The sequence below is a fragment of the Plecotus auritus genome, assembly GCF_963455305.1.
Source record: "Plecotus auritus genome assembly, chromosome: 4".
Lineage (NCBI taxonomy): Eukaryota > Metazoa > Chordata > Mammalia > Chiroptera > Vespertilionidae > Plecotus > Plecotus auritus.
In genome coordinates this window covers 179484601-179503634 of record NC_137775.1, presented here as the reverse complement: position 1 = coordinate 179503634, position 19034 = coordinate 179484601, and positions in this window count along the sequence as shown.

The window sequence follows — 19034 nt, the reverse complement described above, 5'->3', positions numbered from 1 at the left end:
TCTCTGGAAAAGTCTCCATGTTATTCTGTGGCTTGTGTGCCCAATGGCATTCGTTGGGTCTCTTTAGGAGTATTGCGTAGGCAAGGCTGGAAAACATAGTGTGTTAGCAGAGCTGAGAAAGTGGAGTCAGAGAGAATTTGTTAGCATGCATTCAGAAGTAGGTTGACTAATTAACATCAATGTGCCATCTGCTTGGCAAGTATGTCTCTGCAGAAAAATCTCATAGGGTGAAAATTAAATGAGATATAAAGCGTTAAATGCAACACCTGACATGCGGTAAGCTCTCAATAATGCTAGCTAGTTGTTATTAATTATTATTACCGTAGAGAGCTTTCACACCCAGATGTCACTACCACTTACATTATCAAACTAATTTGCTTTACTCTGATTCAGTGTGTGCCACGCCACATTCTCATTCGACTACCCACAGGGAGCGAATGATGGAAATAGGTTTGTGCAGCCATGTTTACCTTTGGGAAGGAATGAATCCGTTAGTCCTCTGATACTCTCTTCACAGGAACCGCCATCAAATCTCTTTACCTGTGGACCGGAGAACTAGACCTTGGAACATGGTGATGCTATTAAGGTAAGGCTACTACTCTGTGAGGCAAATGAAGACCATATGTCTCTTCTTTTTAACTATCATAGCTTATTTCCCTAACTTCATTGACAAGAGTAAAGTTTTCTAGTAAGTTCCATATTCTCTAAAGTAGAAGATGTCAAAATATGTTGGCCATGGGCCATAGTAAAAAAAAAAAAATACATTTTATAAGGTGATTCAGAACTTAACATTGAAAATTTCATGAAAAAAAAAAATACCTACCCTAATTACGTTAATGACCTAAAACTAGAATTATAGGCAAATAGCTGCTGTCCTGGGATCCACAGGAAAAAGCTGATAGTGCCTTCCTGTTTAGTCTGCATTTTCTTGTCTTTCTGTTTATTCTGTTGTCCAATCTGAACTGCCTGGGTCCACACCCGACACATATGATCCTCCACCTGTGACCCCTGGCCAGCCTTGAGCTCTCAACATCCGTATGAGCCCACATACTGCTTATCCCTACAGCAACCATTAGTCTTGCCTGGAGTTTTCAGGACACTTTTAATATTTTATTCTATGATCCTAGTTTGGTTTAGAATATATTGTCTTTGGCCTAAGTCCCCTGGTTTGCCCTGGTCCCCTAAATTGCGACCTCAGCTTCACCCAGAGGACTTATGGTGACTGAAAACCCTTTTCTCCCTATTAAAGGTCCCCATTCACTCTCTTATTGTGCTGGGCACTGTTCTCCAGCCCACCAGCTCCAATTGGCCCACACTTTGTCCATGCCAGCCCGCCTCTCTCTTCCAAATAGAACGGTCTCTGTCCATTCTAAGAGGGAGTAAGGCCTTCTGTTTAGTGTTCACTGTGTGTGGGGAGCAACTTTATGAATGACTGATGAGTGCAGACACAGACTACTCCCCAAGAAGGTTCTTGGGGTGTCCCTCAGCCCAGCCTGCACCCTCTCCAATCTGGGACCCCTCGAGGGATGTCCGACTGCCCGTTTAAGCCCTATCCCGGTGGGATCGGGCTTAAATGGGCAGTCAGACATCCCTATCACAATCCAGGACTGCTGGCTCCCAACTGCTCGCCTGCCTGCCTTCCTGATTGCCCCTAACTGCTTCTGCCTGCCAGCCTGATCACCCCCTAACCACTCCCCTGCCAGCCTGATTGATGCCTAACTGCTCCCCTGCCAGCCTGTTTGCCCCTAACTGCCCTCCCATGCAGGCCTGGTCCCCCCGCAACTGCTCTCCCCTGTAGGCCTGGGTCCCTCCCACTGCCTTTCCCTGCAGGCCTGGTTGCCCCCAACTTCCCTCCTCTGCCGGCTTGGTCACCCCTAACTGCCCTCCCCTGCAGGCTTGATCACCCCCAATTGCCCTCCCTTGCAGGCCTGGTCCTTCCCAACTGCCCTCCTCTGCTGGCCATCTTGTGGTGGCCATCTTGTGTCTACATGGGGGCAGGATCTTTGACCACATGGGGGCAGCCATCTTGTGTGATGAAGTGATGGTCAATCTGCATATTACCCTTTTATTAGCTAGGATAGAGGCCTGGTGCATGGGTGGGGGCCAGCTGGTTTTCCCTGAAGGGTGTCCTGGATCAGGGTGGGGGTTCCCTTGGGGCGTGGGGCAGCCTGGGCGAGGGGCCTGTGGTGGTTTGCAGGCCGGCCACGCCCCTCGGCGACCCAAGCAGAGGCCCTGGTATTTGGGGTTTATTTATCCTCAATAATTGAAACTTCGTAGCCTGGAGTGGAGCCAAGCCTTCTGCTTGCTCCGAGGAGGCAGCCATTTCTGTTGGGATTTATGTATCTTCTATAATTGAAACTTTGTAGCCTTAAGCAGAGGCCTGGGCCGGCCAGGGTGTGCGGAAAGCTTGGCTTCCTCCATTGCCGCGGGCATCCCTAACTTCCTGCTCTTTCCAGCTCCGTGGCTGCTACCATTTCTGTTTGGATTTATGTATCTTCTATCACTGAAACTTTGTAGCCTTGAGTGGAGGCCTAGGCTGGCAAAGGCAGGTGGAAAGCTTGGCTTCCTCCATTGGCCGGGAAACCCAAGCCTCCTTCCTGCTCTCTGTGGCCGTATCCATCTTGGTTGGGTTTATTTGCATATTTGCTCCTGATTGGCTGGTGGGCGTGGCTTGTGGGTGTAGCGGAGTGATGGTTAATTTGCATATTACTCTTTTATTAGATAGGATGGAGTAGTATTTGCATATAACCTATGCACATCATCCTTTATACTTTAAATCAATTCTAAATTATTATAATATCTAATACAATATAAATGCTATGTAAAGAGTTGTTATACTGTATTGTTTAGGGAATAATGACAAGTAAAATGTCTGTACATGTTCGGGATAGATGCAATGCTGTAGACCTAACTTCATAGTACACATCAGCAACAACATAACATTTTTCCCCTCAAGTATTTTTCACTAGTGCTTGATTGCATCTGTGGATGGATATGGAGGGCCGACTGTACTAGTATATTCTGGTAGCATGGTAATGTTAGCATGTCTTAAACATTCACATTAACCTAAAGGCTTCACGTGCCTTATTGGATCAACTATGACTTATCTTAGAGCAGCTCAACAGGGCTCCTTATCATTTTGTGGATGAGAAAAGTAGAAGTCCAAGGCCAAAGTCACAAAAACTGGACTTGAATCCCTAAACTAGACGGGTGTCCAAACTTTTGACCCCATTTATGGTATAAGATCCACTGGGGTCAGAATTCTCTACAGATTGGATTCAGGTTGCTCATTATACTAGTATACACCTGTCTAACTACATTTCTTGCCTCTCCCCAAGATGAGGATTCTAGGCTACTTCCCATTCCTCTTCACCCTCCATTAGGTTAGGACCATTTGGAAAAATCTTTGGGCTGAAACAGTTGGAAGAAGCAGGTACAGGTCCTGATAAAAAAAGCACTTACGGTGCTCGCTTCGGCAGCATATATACTAAAATTGGAACGATACAGAGAAGATTAGCATGGCCCCTGCGCAAGGATGACACGCAAATTCGTGAAGCGTTCCAAATTAAAAAAAAAAAAAAAGAAAAAGCACTTACGAACTCACCATTTTGCACAATTCTGCGGTGGTCAGTACCCACCGTTCTGAGTAACTGACTCAGTCCAAGGCTAAGTGGGTGGGGGCTCCGTCTGGCATTTAGTTTACTGCTTAGCTCACGGACTCCTGCCTTGACGGACAGCTTTTCACTTTGTGTTCATTCCAGAGGCCGTTGGGTTAGTCCGTGCCTGGTCACAGTCCATCTGTTTGTTTTGGAGAACGAGTGCTTGTCCAGCTGCTACGTTTTCCGCCTTCTTCCTTGTTTCCCTAAGGCTTGAACTTTTGAGCTTTTAGCACTCATGATGTTTTTCAAGCTCTGAGGCCAAAACTAGAATTATCGCTCTAGCATTTCAGAGGACTTGCCTTTGTCCATGTTCAGATTTACATAAAACCCTGACGGAAAGAACAGCCTGCTGTTATACTCCAAGTATAATCATACCAGAAATTATTTAACACCTGGCAAAACTAGTTTTCATGACCTCCATTTGATATGTGCACCTATACATTTTTCTTCTTTTCATTGAATTTATTTTTGGAATATGTAAAATCTGTACATGATTCCAAAGCCAAAGCTATATAACAAGGTGTGTTCAATCAAGTCTTGCTTTCCATCCATCTTCTCCACCCTGTTCCCTCCTTCCCTTCCGATTTATTTATATTCTTTTAAATGATTTTAAAAGTATTACATATATACATATATATAGATGTATTCACATCATAAATTTACAGCTTGATTAAATATATATACATATATATGTGTATATCTATCTATCTATACACATATCGATTCCAGAGAGGAAGGGAGAGGGAGGAGAGAGATAGAAATATCAATGATGAGAGAGAATCATTGATCAGCTGCCTCCTGCACGCCTCACACTCAGGCATGTGTTCTGACCGGGAATTGAACTGTGACTTCCTGGTTCATAGGTCAATGCTCAACCACTGGGCCATGCCAGCTGGGCAGCTTGATGAATTCTTATAAACTGAACATACCCGTGTACCCACCACCAGATCCAGAAACAGAATATTTCTGGTACCCAGAAATTGCCCTTCCCACTCCTATGCCACTCTTCTGCAGAGACAACCACTCTTTGACTTCAGACACTTTCATTTTGCCAGGTGTTATTTGTTTGTGTTGTGCTTTTTTTCACTCAACAATATGTTTATGAGATCCACCCATGTTGTTGCGTGTAGCAGAAGTGCTCATTCTTTCATTGCTGTTAACATATTCCATTGCATTGCATACACGGTATCCCATATTTATTTATCCATTTTGCTGTTGACGAAGATAAGACTTTTTTAGTTTTTGGCATTCACCAATAGTGTTTCTTAGAACATTCTTATGTGCATTTTTAATGCACACATATATTTCTGCTGAGTATATTCCCAAGAGTAGAATTGCTGGGTCATATGGTATGTGCGCATTCAGGTTTTAGTAGCTATTGCCAAGGAGTTTCTAAAAGTAGATGTTCCAATTTACACTTCTTGCAGCAGTGTGCAAGAGTTCCATTTGTTCCTCATCTCTTCCAACACTTGATAATTTGTGTTTTAGTAATATTATCTCTTCCAGTAGGTATCTCACTGTGTATGCTTTTATTTTGCTTTTCTCTGATGACTAAATATTTTCACTAGTTTTTGGTTTATTCTTCCACTATTTATTTTTACAGAAAATTATGTATATAGACACACACATCCTTTTATCATACAAAGGTTAGCAATCTCTTTATATACTGTTTTCTGTTTTGCACATTACTTTTTTCACTTAAATTACATTTCCTAGAGATCTTTATATAATATTGTAGGTCAAGATGTCCCTCATTTCTTTTTACATCTGCATAGTATTCAGTTGTGTGGATGTACCTTGGTTATTCAATCAGTCTCCTATTGAAGGACAGTTAGGTTGTTCCCACACATTTCCTATTATAAATATGCTGCAATAAATTGGCATGTTCAGATATTTTCATATTTTTGCTATTGTATCTTTTTAAAAATGTATTTTTATTGATTTCAGAGGGGAAGGGAGAGGGAGAAAGAGATAGAAACATCAATGACGAGAGAGAATCATTGACTGGCTGCCTCCTACACACCCCTCACTGGGGATTGAGCCCACAACCTGGGCATGTGCCTTGACTGGGAATTGAACTGTGACCTCCTGGTTCATAGGTTGACCCTCAACCACTGACCCACACTGGCCGGGCTCTATTGCATTTTTGAGATACCGGTAGATTCTTAAAAGTAGCACTATGGTCTCAAAGATAAATTACTAGTAATATGCACTTTTGTTAGATATTGCCAAACTTTCCTCTATTCAGATGTTGTGATTTTATATTCAAGTGGTCTATGAAACACATCGCTATATTTTATAGACCTTTTCTCTTAGAATATTCAATTGCTAGGGAATTAAGACACTCGTAAATTGTTTTTTTTAAAGTGAAGAATCTTTGAAAGTAAAATTTTAATGATCTATAACACTAAAGCCTCATAAGTATTTTAATGTTCCTTAAATGTGTATGCATTTAAATTGAGTTAATAACATAATGTGTATCCTTACCTATTTATGTAAAATATGGTTCTTAAGAATAGCAGATTAATCAATAATCTTTTAGTTGTGAGGCATTTATTGATTCATGTAACTGGGACAGGACAAGCTTCCATTGCAGGGCCACTCACACCCCACTTACACTCACTCAGACTGGGCCGGTTTACATGCGCCAACTCACCTCACATGCACATCTTGGGATGTGGGAGGAAACTAGAGAAAACCCACACAGACATACAGACAATGTGCAGACCCCACACAGACAGTGGCCCCGGGAAGGAATCTTTTTTTCTTCTTCTCATCAATGTTATAATGAAACGTTGAACAAAATGACATTATTCAAGGGCCTGCTGTATCTGAGATAGCAAGTTAATCTGTATGAAGCATATGACTCAGGACAAAGAAGTAGAATACCTCTTTGTTTCCAGTAAATCTTACAAGGATCCAGTGTGGAATGCTATGGTGCCAAATGAAAAACATTTAGTAATGTTTGAAATTAAAAATGTCATCTTTTAAGCAAGAATATGTATGATGATAAGGTGTTAAATTAGGCTAATCTGATCTTTGAAAAGTGGGAACTGGACAGGGATTAACACCAAATTGAAAAGGCAGGGTGTATAAAAGAAAAAAAAGTAACAACGATAAAGGGCACATGCCATAAATAACACGGAGATAAACAGAAGCATTCTGTTTTATGCTCAGCATGGGGTTTAGTGAGCTGTTCATGGAAGTAACGTTAGAGCAATTTTGAATGAACTGAATTCCTCTGCTGTTACTGGGAACATCTATGATTATGTCAACTACCTTAATGAGGGTAGTCAACTCTCACGAAACAGGGCATTAACTGCGAGCTTGTCAGTCAGTTGAGCACCTCGTGGGCACGTGCAGCATTGTATATTGGCCTGAATAAGCTTTGGGATGGGGATGCTCAACTATCCCACAAGAATCCAGCTAGAGAGTCCTGATGGAGGGAGAGTATAGTACTAGACAGGCTGATGATGTGATTTGATACAGGAATGTTAATTCTTACTCAAGAAATGAACACATGCATTTGGTTCTGATACATCTTATTTAAAGGAGAACATGATCCAAATGAAGACATACCTGATGCCGGGCACAGAGCAGGGATTTAGATACAGGGTCTATGAATGAATAAGTGAATGAATAAATAAAATGATGAGTGAATGAATGTGACAGATATTTATTGAGTACTTATAACGTGCAGGCTAAAGGGAGGGTCTATTGATATATAAAGATACATAAGTTAGCAGACTCTCTAGTGAGTGAATACCATCCTCTCATTTGTGTTGCATCTCTAATTCTCACTACTAAATTAACTGTATGACCTTGGGCAAGTTATTTAATGTCCCTGGGTCTTAGCTGATTCATCTCTAATATTGGGTGTGGGTGGGGGCATGAGATACCAAGATGGATGATCTTTATGGCTTTTTTATAGTCTTGAATTCTGCTTCTGATGCTTTACTCCAGGGTGGGAGTGCTCTCATTTGTTAATTTCTTCAGCAACATGTATTGAGTATGTGTAAGACACTGTGCTATAATTTTCCATGACTTATTGAAATTGCTTTCCTTTTCATCACTATAAAACAGCACCACTAAAGGTCAGGGAGAAAAATCTTCATAAATGGATCACCATAAAACTCAGGCCAAAATAGTAAGCCCCCTTTGGATCCTGGCACAGCCCCAGCCAGGGGTTAGCTTCTCTCCTACCTGCTCAGCATTTTCAGGTTCCAAGAAGTGACCATTGGAACCCCTGTGGTGGGTGCTGCCTCTTCCTGATGCCTTCACCAAACGTTGTTCTGCAACAGCTTTCCAGGATTTTCCACCAGTGGAGGGGTCTAAGAGGGGCAAATGGGGGACATCTGTAATACTCTCAACAATAAAATAAAATTTTACTAGTAAAAAAGTTTTAAAAAACCATTTTAGAGGCATTTGGTTAGGTAAACACTTGGGTCTCTATAAACACATCCAATCCCAGGTGATAGAGAAATGGGACTAACAGATGTTGCTTGGTATTTTCTTTTGACCTGGGGATTTCACGGTATCTGTTTTTCAATTTCCAACGAAGTATTAAATGCTTGTATAAATTAAGCGTTTCATTTAATTAAGCTTGAAAATGTATTTAAACTTTAGATCAGCCTAGATAACTTGAAAATAGAAACAATTGGAGCAATTCTGCCATTCAGGCTTGATCTAGAGTGCATTCCATTTCGAAAGATGTAGAATTGAATAAGTATCGTTTTAAAGGTTTTTGGGCAAATGCACTCTAAATTCTTGAGCCTTTCAGGGCTGTATTTAGGCAAGAAGAATTATCACATTCTATCTCTGCCTCCCATCATTTAAAAATTATCCCGTTAGAGCAAGTTCTGGTCAAGATGGAGGAATGGGTAATGCTGTGCTCACCAACTCCTATGACCACATCAAAATTACAACTGAAATATAGAACCAACCTGGAGAACCAACTGAAGACTAACTGAACAGAAATCCTATAACTAAGAATATAAAAAAGAAGCCACATCACCCTGGCCCATATAGCTCAGTCCAAGGCTAAGGTGGTTGAGTGTCTTCTTATGCACCAAAAGTTCATTGGTTCAATTCCTAGTCAGGGCACATGCCCAGATTGTAGGTTTGATCCCTTGGGGTGCATGCGGGAAGCAACTGATCGATGTTTCTCTCTCTCTCTCTCTCTCCCCCAACCCTTCCTCTTTCTCTAAAACAAACAAACAAACAAAAAATGAAGCCACATCAAGACTGCATGTATAAAATACAAAAACTTTAAAGTGCATTAATATAATCCTGTTTAGATAAAATTATGTGTGTTTGGATATATGTATATGCATATATATGTATGCAGAAAATATAATAGAAAGAGAGACTAATATATATGAGTACTGATTTGTAGAATAATGATAATAAATATGAGGTAAAAAAGGGAACAAGTAAAAATTACCCCATTCTTGGGCCTGAAATGGGTGAGGAAAAAGTCTTTTTTTTTTAATATATATTTTATTGATTTTTTACAGAGAGGAAGGAAGAGGGATAGAGAGCTAGAAACATCAATGAGAGAGAAACATCGATCAGCTGCCTCTTGCACACCTCCCACTGGGGATGTGCCCGCAACCAAGTTACGTGCCCTTGACCGGAATCGAACCTGGGACCCTTCAGTCCGCAGGCTGACGCTCTATCCACTGAGCCAAACCGGTTTTGGCAGGAAAAAGTCTTTACTTGAAGTTGCAAAAGGGTGCCAAGTCAGTAGCATGATGTACCTGCACAGCACGTTCATTAGAGCAGAAGAGCTTGACACAGACATTCCCGAAAGGGTGTCTTTACCTACTCGATTTGAACATCTTGCAACTTCCCATGCTTATGCGTTATTGCTCTGCCTCTTGAAATATAATTGAATCCAGTGGTTTTATTTGGCAAAAATGAATAAAATAGGTTACTGATTGTTTGCCACACTGAGTCTACTAACTAGACTTAGTTGAGAAGAATGAAGGGTGATTTACATGCCCATCTACATCGGTGATTTTCCTCAGGGATGCGAAGGGCAAGATCTGACGATCACAGACAGATTTGTAAAGTATGATCATTCCTTTTTAATGAATACGTGCTCCAACCCACATCTTTCCTTGTGGGGGTAGTGAAGCTGTACTCTGTATCACAGAAGTACTTCTTTTTTTTTAAAATATATTTTATTGATTTCTTACAGAGAGGAAAGGGAGAGGATAGAGAGTTAGAAACATCGATGAGAGAGGAACATCGATCAGCTGCCTCCTGCACACCTCCCACTGGGGATGTGCCTGCAACCAAGGTACATGCCCTTGACCGGAATCGAACCTGGGACCCTTCAGTCTGCAGGCCGACGCTCTATCCACTGAGCCAAACCGGTCAGGGCAGAAGTACTTCTTTAAGACATTTAGGAATGTGTCCTAGATGTGTACTGCCCCCTGCAGAACCCAAGCAAGTGAATTCTTCCTGCTTTTCCACTTTCCAAGAGGTCAGCTCTGAGCCTTTACAGACCTAGCCCGAGGATGAGAACTTGCCAAATCCTCCATCATCTCTCCCCGACCCCTGCTGCCTCCGACAGCCTTTGACAAATATCTCGAGCCTGCTGTGCCGTAGCCACCTAACGGTCTTCCTGTCGCAGGATTTCCTGTCTGTGTCCACGCGGAATCCTGCTCATCTGAAAATGCAGACTCAACCACATCACAGCCCTACGTGAAGCCCAGAGGGTTCTCATCACCTTTAGGATGTAGTTAAAATGCCTTAGCGGTCATAATAGGCCAGTGGTTGGCAAACTGCGGCTCGTGAGCCGCGGTTTGCCGCTCTGTTGACTAATGTGTTTGCCGACCACTGTAACAGGCCTATCCTCACCTGGCAGCTCCTGCCCCTGCAGCTCCATTTCCTATCACTTGGATAGGAAATGTTCTCTCCTTCGGTCTTACCTGGGTCACAGTCCTCCAGTTCACTCAGGTCGTTCTTTCTGCTCGGAGCACACTTTTCTAGCTTCTCTGTTCAACAGATGGAAATGCATCCTCCACTTCTGAGGGGTGCTTCCTGATCTCCATGCTGAGTTAGCTGCCTTCTCTCTCTGCTCCCACAGTGCCTTGTGCATGACATTATCACATACTTAGGACACCTACTTATTCATCTGTTCTCTCTTTCATTTAACAAGAAGCCTGCCATTTCTGTAACCCTAACCATTAAATTCCTCCCCTAACTACTGCATCTCTAGCAATGACAGCAGTAGTTTCTCAATAAAGACAGGTTGCAAGAATGAATTCATTCACTCATTCATTCATACTTTGGTCAACTTTATTTTAAAAAGTTCTGTTAACCTGAGGATTTGTTATGCTAGCAGCATTCTATCCAGGACATCTGTTTCAAGATAATTCTGTGTTTAATTGTCGCATTTATAGGATCTCACATTAGCATTATTATCCCATAACATCACCTGGGCTGCAATATTTTATGTAGCATGGCAGCTCATGCCAAAAGATAATGATGAGAACAAATTCTGGAACCCCAAGCAAATATTTCAGAAAGATCTACTGTATACTCACTGAGTCATCGATAAAATGTTTCCCAAGGTCTGTCTTTTTATAGATTCTCCCACAGAATAGGACCTACATCTGTCTCTGCTATTTAATGGTTGAGTCAAACGCTTCTACATGCATTGTTAAAAATGTTCCCCCCACCCCATACCAGTTGCACCTGTAATGTGTTCACATAAGCACTTTCTTCATTATCTGCTGGTGAGCAAAATGAAAAAAGCCATTGGATTTCAGGCTGCAAACACCAGCTTTGAATTTGGGGGTGTGTGGTTAGAAAATAGATTTTTTAGTGTGCAAATTAACTGTGCCCAAGACTTACCTTTCTTCTTTTCAAGACTTCCCTTTGGCTACACAGAACTCAGAGCTGCAGTAGTTCTTATTCTAGAATAGTGGTTCTCAGGCAAAGCAAGTTGACCCTTCAGGGTACACGTGGCAGTGTCTGGAGACATTTTTGGTTCTTGCACCCTGGGGAGAGTGGGGAGAGTGGAGAGAGTGGGTAGAGGCCAGAGATGCTGCTGAACCTCCTACGAGGTCCAGACAGCTCCCCACACATGAGATTATCCAGCCCGAAATGTCTATAGTGTCGAGGGTGAGAAACCCTGTACTAGGGTGAAACAATTAGATGCTGGAAGTGAGAATGCTGGATGCCTGTGATTGATTTTTCTTCTGTGATATGTTGCCCTTCCAAGGTCTGTTCTCTATGAGCAGTCCGCGGCATGGCTGATTGCTTCTTCAAGGCCAGCAGGCGGGCCTCTCTCGCTCCAGTCTGCTAAGACTGTGTGTTATGTAACACTAGAGGCCTGGTGCACAACATTTGTGCACTTGGCGGGGGGGAGAGGGTCCCTCAGCCCGGCCTGCACCCTTTCGCAGTCTGGGAGCCTTCAGGGGATGTCCGACTGATGGCTTGGGCTTATGGGAGAGGGCCTAAGCCGTCAGTTGGACATCCTTAGCGCTGCCGTGGAGGCGGGCCACTGCGCTCACCAGCCCTCAGCCCGGCTTGTGGCTGAGCAGAACTCCCCCTGTGGGAGCGCACTGACCACCAGGGGGCAGCTCCTGTATTGGGCGTCTGCCCCCTGGTCGTTAGTGCACATCACAGCGACCAGTCTTTCCTCCGTTCAGTCGATTTGCATATTACTTTTATTATATAGGATAATGTAATCACAGGAGCAATCCATCACCTTTGCTGCATTGTATTGATTAGAAGCAAGTCGCACCTGCACTCAGGTGAAGGGTATCATACAAAGATGTGGACACCTGAGGGCAGGAACCATGAGGACCACCCTATGCTTTGTCTACACAACTTATTGTCTTGATGGCAGATAAGGGGTTTTGTGCTGTGTCGACCTGGTTAAGCTGCATGATATTGGAAGGCAGAGGGATGCAGTGGCTGTTACTCTCTGCTGGTAACATCTGTCAGGTCAGTGATGAACAGACGCAGAGGGACCTGGCCAGTCCCAGCTGGTCCGTGACCAGCTCCTCTTCCCAACTTCTGATCAACAGCTGCCCAGGTCACCACCAGCGACTGACAGAAACCTACGGAGACCATAGCCGCACTGAGGCAACGGCTCCTTGTCATCCTCCTCCCGGCTCCCTGTCTTGGCTGGATTTCTGAGACTGACCAGTTCATTACTCCAGCTCCACGGTGGGACCTTCACTCTCCAGCTCCTCACAACTGTGTGAGGTCAATTCCAGAAGTCCCTTCGTTCATCATACTCAGAGAACTGGCCTCCACTCTCCAAGCCCTGTCCCATACAGAGAATGTTCGCATTACGTTCAGAAGCTGTAAGCGTTCGCTGTTGCTTCTCACTGTGCTCAGTGCTGTGGTCAGTAAGCTCGAATATCACATAGTACTCCCACTTGGATGTAACCTCCCTTTCTAGGCTGGCTGTAATAAAAACGACAACCAGCAACAAGTGTGGGTGAGGATGTGGAAAAATTGAGCCCTCGTACTCTGCTGGTGGGACTGTAAAATGGTGCGGCCACTTTGGAAAAGTCCGGCAGTAACTCAATAAGTTAAGCACAGAGTTACCATAATACCCAGCAATTCCACTCCTCAGTATGTATCCAAGAGATAATAGAAACATATGTCCACACAAAAACATGTACAGTCCATGAATGTTCAGAGCAGTGTTGTTCATAACAGACAAAATGTAGTCAACTGAAGAATGGATACATATAATGTGACACATACTAGTACATGCAAAGCAGTATTATTCAGCTGGAAAAAGAATGAAATACTGATCATGCTACTACATGGATTGATCTTGAAATATTGTGCTAAATGAAAGAAGTCAGTCACAAAAGACTATGTATCGTATGAATCCATTTATATAAAATGTCCAGCATGGGCAAATCTGAAGAGACAGAAAGTCAGTTAATGGTTGACTAGGGCTGGAGGATGGGAGGTTAATGGGGGGTGACTGCTAATCTGTAGGGTTGCTTTGTAGGGTGATGAAAGTGTTCTAGAACGGATTGTGGTGAGGGTGGTACAACTCTATGACAATACTAAAAACCTTTGGATTACTCCTGTGCTGAATAACGATGTTTTGGCCAACAATATACTGCATATTTGATGGTGTTCTTGTAAGTATTGCCTAGCCGCTCGTCACTGCAGAAACATCCTGATGTAGTAGTGCAAGGCGTTACTCGGGTGTTTGAGATGATGCTGGTGTAAACAAACTTATTGTTCTGCCAGTTGTAGAAAAGTATAGCAGATACAATTATGTACTATACATAATACCTGATAGTGATAATAAATGACTATGTTACTGGTTTATGTGTTTACTATGCTTTTTATTATTATCTTAGAGCGTCCTCTTCCCAGTTATTAAAAATTGTTTGCTATAAAACAGTATGCCATGTTATGCTGGCAACAGCCTCATAATCTTGATTTTACTGCATCTCGTGTGCTTGATTTAATCTCATGTTGTTTTGTACAGTAAGGTGACGCACAGGCTTATGGCATAGTAGCCAGGCTGTGCCACCTATGTCTGTGTACGTGCACTCGATCACCTTTGCTCTATTGTATTGATTAGAAGCAAGTCGCAGGTCCCACCTGCACTCAGGTGGAGGGTATCGTACAAAAATGTAGCTGGGTTCGCACAACGACGAAATAGCCTAACGTTGCATTTCTCAGAATGTATTCTGTCATTAAGTGGAGCAGGATTGTATATACTTTAAGTGGGTGAATTGGACAGTTTGTGAATTACATCTTGTTAAGCTGTTATTTTATCTGTATAAGGTATACACACACACATATATATACTCTAAATATACTTAATTACACAAAGTATATATTCTTTTTATATTAAAAAACTGATATGAAGTACACTAAAAATGTTCTCCAAACATTGGCCATATGCTTCCTGGATAGTCATATGGATAGAGAGACCAAAGGTCCTAACCCTTCCTCTTCCCAGAGTGCAGCTGAGTGGGCGGATTTATGGCTCTCTGTGGGAGCCGGGGGTAAAGCCCTATCCAACAGAGACCTGTGGCTTCTGTGTCCCCAAACTTCGGTTAAAAGTGAGTCAGACTCAACAGTCGCTTTAAGGAGTCTTACTTCCCTCCTTCTCTCCTTGATCCCTAAAGTCTTGACATATCTTAAAGTGCCTAAGCTCATCATAAACTTAAATAAAAACTAAAAAGCAATGCTGAAGTCCATGGGATCTCAGCAAGGAAACCATGGGCACACTTTTTTAAAAGGGAGGGTTTTATTCTTTTACTAGAGGCCCGGTGCATGAAATTCGTGCACTGCGGGGGGGGGTGTCGCTCAGCCCAGCCTGCACCCTCTCCAATCTGGGACTCCTCAAGGGATGTCCGACTGCCCCTTTAGGCCCAATCCCACTGCTGGCTCCCAATCGCTCGCCTGCCTGCCTGACTGATTACCCCTGCTTCTTCCTGCCAGCCTGATCACCTCCTAACCACTCCCCTGCGAGCCTGATTGATGCCTAACTGCTCCCCTGCTGGCCCGATTACCCCCAACTGCCTTCCCCTGCCGGCCTGGTCGCCCCCAACTACCCTCCCCTGCAGGCCTGGTCCCCCCTAACTTCTCTCCCTTGCCAGCCTGGTCACCCCCAACTGCCCTCCCCTGCTGGTCTGGTCACCCCCAACTGCCCACCCCTGCTGGCCTGGTCACCCCCAACTGCCCTCCCCTGCAGGCCTGGTCCCTCCCAACTGCCCTCCCCTGCAGGCCTGATCACCCCTAACTGCCCTCCCCTGCAGGCCTGGTCCCGCCCAACTGCCCTCCCTTGCAGGCCTGGCCCCTCCCAACTATCCTCCCCTGCTGGCCTGATCACCCACAACTGCCCTCCCCTGCCGGCCATCTTGTGGTGGCCATCTTTGACCACATGGGGGCGGCCATCTTGTGTGTTGGAGTGATGGTCAATTTGCATATTACCTCTTCATTATATAGGATTTTTGTTTGCTTTCCTGACAGCAAGCGAGTGTTTGTCCGTCCTTTAGATCTGGATTACAAAGTAGGTGTTACATTCAAACCCTGATCATTTCTAGTGTTTTATCTACAACTAGTGGTCTGGTGCACAGGTGTGTGTACACTGAAAGGAAATTAATTAGAAGAAATATTTTAATATCACTATTCGCCCTTTCTCTATAATAGAAGTGTCAACCAAATTCACGATCAACAATGACAGATTGAAACACACGTGCGATTGGCGCAAGAGAAAGCTTTATATGTATTGCACATTCACAAGTCAACTTAGCCTTTTATAGATATAGAATAAACTTGCTTAATTAGACCTGCTTTCTGATGTAGCTAAACTTTTTCGAGCCCAGTGAAGCACCCCAACTTCTCTTTCATGTAATTGTCAGCAACACAGCAGTATATATCAACACGAAGCAGATTATTATTGTGGATCACGCAGGGAGAACAAAGGGTAAAATATTTAATTGCATCACTGTTTGATTATATTCTGCACAGTGAGAAAACCTGAAGTCATTTTCAAGGTCCACCATTTCTTACTTCTTTTCATTCGGGTTAAGTTTCTAAGCTTTCTAAATCTCTGTTTTCCGGCTAATGCAAAGAAAATAGGAATCCACCGAGTCTCCTATCTACCTACTCCAGGACTTCTGTGAGGATCAAATGAGATGAGGCATGGGAAAATGCTTCACAGACATTTGGTTAGAGTGTAAAATGCTTCCACCTGGCTATAAAGCAAGTTGTGTTCCTGGGCTGAAGAAACTTCAAGGAGGCTAGTCGTCGCTAGGGAGAGGAAGCTGGGCGTTGCTACGTGATGTCATTACCTGGACAGACACTTAGCATATTAGCCTTTTATATATATAGATGGCCTGTCGCTAGAGAGAGGAAGCCAGGTGTTGCTATGTGATGTCATTACCTGGCACCGACAGCCACCGTTTCTGGGGCTGGACTGGACTGTGGGCCACATTTTGCACCATGGGGTCTCAGCAGTGTTGGCTGCGATTTGGTGGGCTGTCACTCCGGGGTGGTGGCAGGGCCTGTGTCTCACTTGGGGGAAGCCGAGTGTTGCTTTGTGGGCTCCAGGTATGTGCTTGCTGTTTCTCTGTAAATGGCAAGTAGCATCACGGCAGCTCCTGTGTTGAGCGTCTGCCCCCTGGTGGTCAGTGTGCGTCACAGCGACTGGTTGGACAGTCGGAGGGACACTTAGCATATTAGTCTTTTATATATATAGATAATATTGTCTCATTCATTGCTACAGTACTCTGTGCCGAGCACTGCGCTTGAGTTAAAGGTACATCAGTGCCAAGGTTAGGCACATTCCCCACTCGCAGAGACATCCAATTCAATGAGAAAGACAGACATTCCCGAGATCATTGTGAAGGGAAACTGCTAGATGCTATGGGAACGGCTAACCTGTGGAAACAAAAGCGTTTTGTATGAGGCGGTGACTTTTATGCTGAAACCTGAGGGTTGAGTAGCCACAGGGGAAGGTGGGTGGCAGGGGTGGCGTGGCAGAGGGAAGAGTGTTGCAGGCTGCAGAGGAGCATCCGAGCAGGTTCTGGTGGAGAGAAGCCCAACAGCAAGTGTACGTAGCTGGGTGCGGAGCCGGGGAGAAAGGCTGTGAGATGGGACTGGTGAATTGGACAGGGCTGGGACAGACAAGGCTTTAAAGACTGTGGGGAGAAGTTCAGACTGTTGTGGCGTCAGTGGAAAACCCCTGAAGAGTTTTTAGCAGCGGAGAGCTGTGATCAGATTTTTAAAGAGATCCCTGTGGCTACTGTGTGGACAACTTTTCAAATTTGCATATCGTGACAGAAAAACTTTAAAAATTCAATTACGCATCTTTAATCCAACATTTTCTTAGTTTCCCCAAATCACAGGAAGCTTAAAATTTCTTTATAAGAAATGATATATAAAATTCCACATTCCACGGATCCGATTTAATCACTGGGTTATTTAGGGACAAAGCATAGAACATTGGTTTTCAGCAATATTTTCCCTCATTCCAGACATTTGAATTTTGAAGTCCAATAAAAACATGAACAAAGACCCTTTTTAAATTTTAGAACAAATGCCACAAAACAAACAAATGGAGTGTAAAAGAAATTATATGAGGCTCAGACACGAGGGGCAGTGGGTGGCAGAGTCTGTGGGTGGCGGTATGCTGAAAATCCAGGCCCTTCTGCCTTGGCTTTGAACCGAATTGAGTAGGTCCTAATGCCCAAGTCCTTGTGGACGTGTGACAACACCCCGGAAAACCACAGCTCTGCGCAAATGCAGAATTAGAGGAGTATTAGAAGAAGGGAAGATTCGTTTCTCTTTGTGACTTAGAGACATTTCTCCTTAATTCCAGTCTTTTGATTAATTCAACAAATACTTATTGAAAGTCTATGTTGGGTAAGGAATGGTACTAAATACCGAGAGATATATGCAAAGATGTGGAACCATAGTTATCTGTAGACAGTCCATCTGTTCTATGGAAGTCACTTTTTATTATGAAGAGTCCCAGTGTTTATTTGAAGGAATTCATAGAACAGATCTGATCTTAAACCCTCCCCCCCCAAAAAACCAATATTTTTCATAAGTTATTTATATAACAAATTAGCCTGTAACGCCAATAAGCCATGTTCTCATGAATAAAAGTTGGGGTATCTGGTATGAAAGGTATATTTATGAGACAATAGGACAAAATATTTGAAATCACACCGTCTGTGTTATTTTAGGAGGCATTGTCGTTTATCTCTGTCACCGCACTGCTAGCATTACAAAAGGACTCCATGGTGATTGGCTCACGACAGGGGTGATTGAGACACTCCACTCTGATCTGTATAACACATACTGTCAATCATCCTAATGCTTCCTGCATTCAGGAAACCAAGGGGCTCACACCATGACTGATTTTTCACTTTCTATTATGATTGATATCATTATTCACATTCCACCCTACTCTCTTAGGAGCGGGTTGGTTAACATTCCTGTTTGCCGCCAATCAAATTTTGCATCTTTCCTCACCCTTTCCTCACCCTTTCCTCATGTCTGAGCTATAGTAGAGAACAAGACAAGAATAGAAGTTTCGTCATAAAAAAATAATCACAGGATATATGAGCTTTAACCAACATTTTGATCATATGCTTAAAAAAATAAGATCTATAATTAGAATTGACTAATGCCAATAAGATTCAGTCATTTGTATCATTTCCTTGTATAAACAGAAGTTGATAAATGAGCTGAAGTGGAAAATGATTCTTAAGATTTAATGCGGAATGATTTCTTTAAAGCAATGACTGAGTCGGAACACTTACTCAATATATTCACTTAATTCAAAGCATCCACTTTGATTAAACCTTATTTCAATAATATTGGGCCTCGAGACCTTCCTGCTTATAGGTTCCC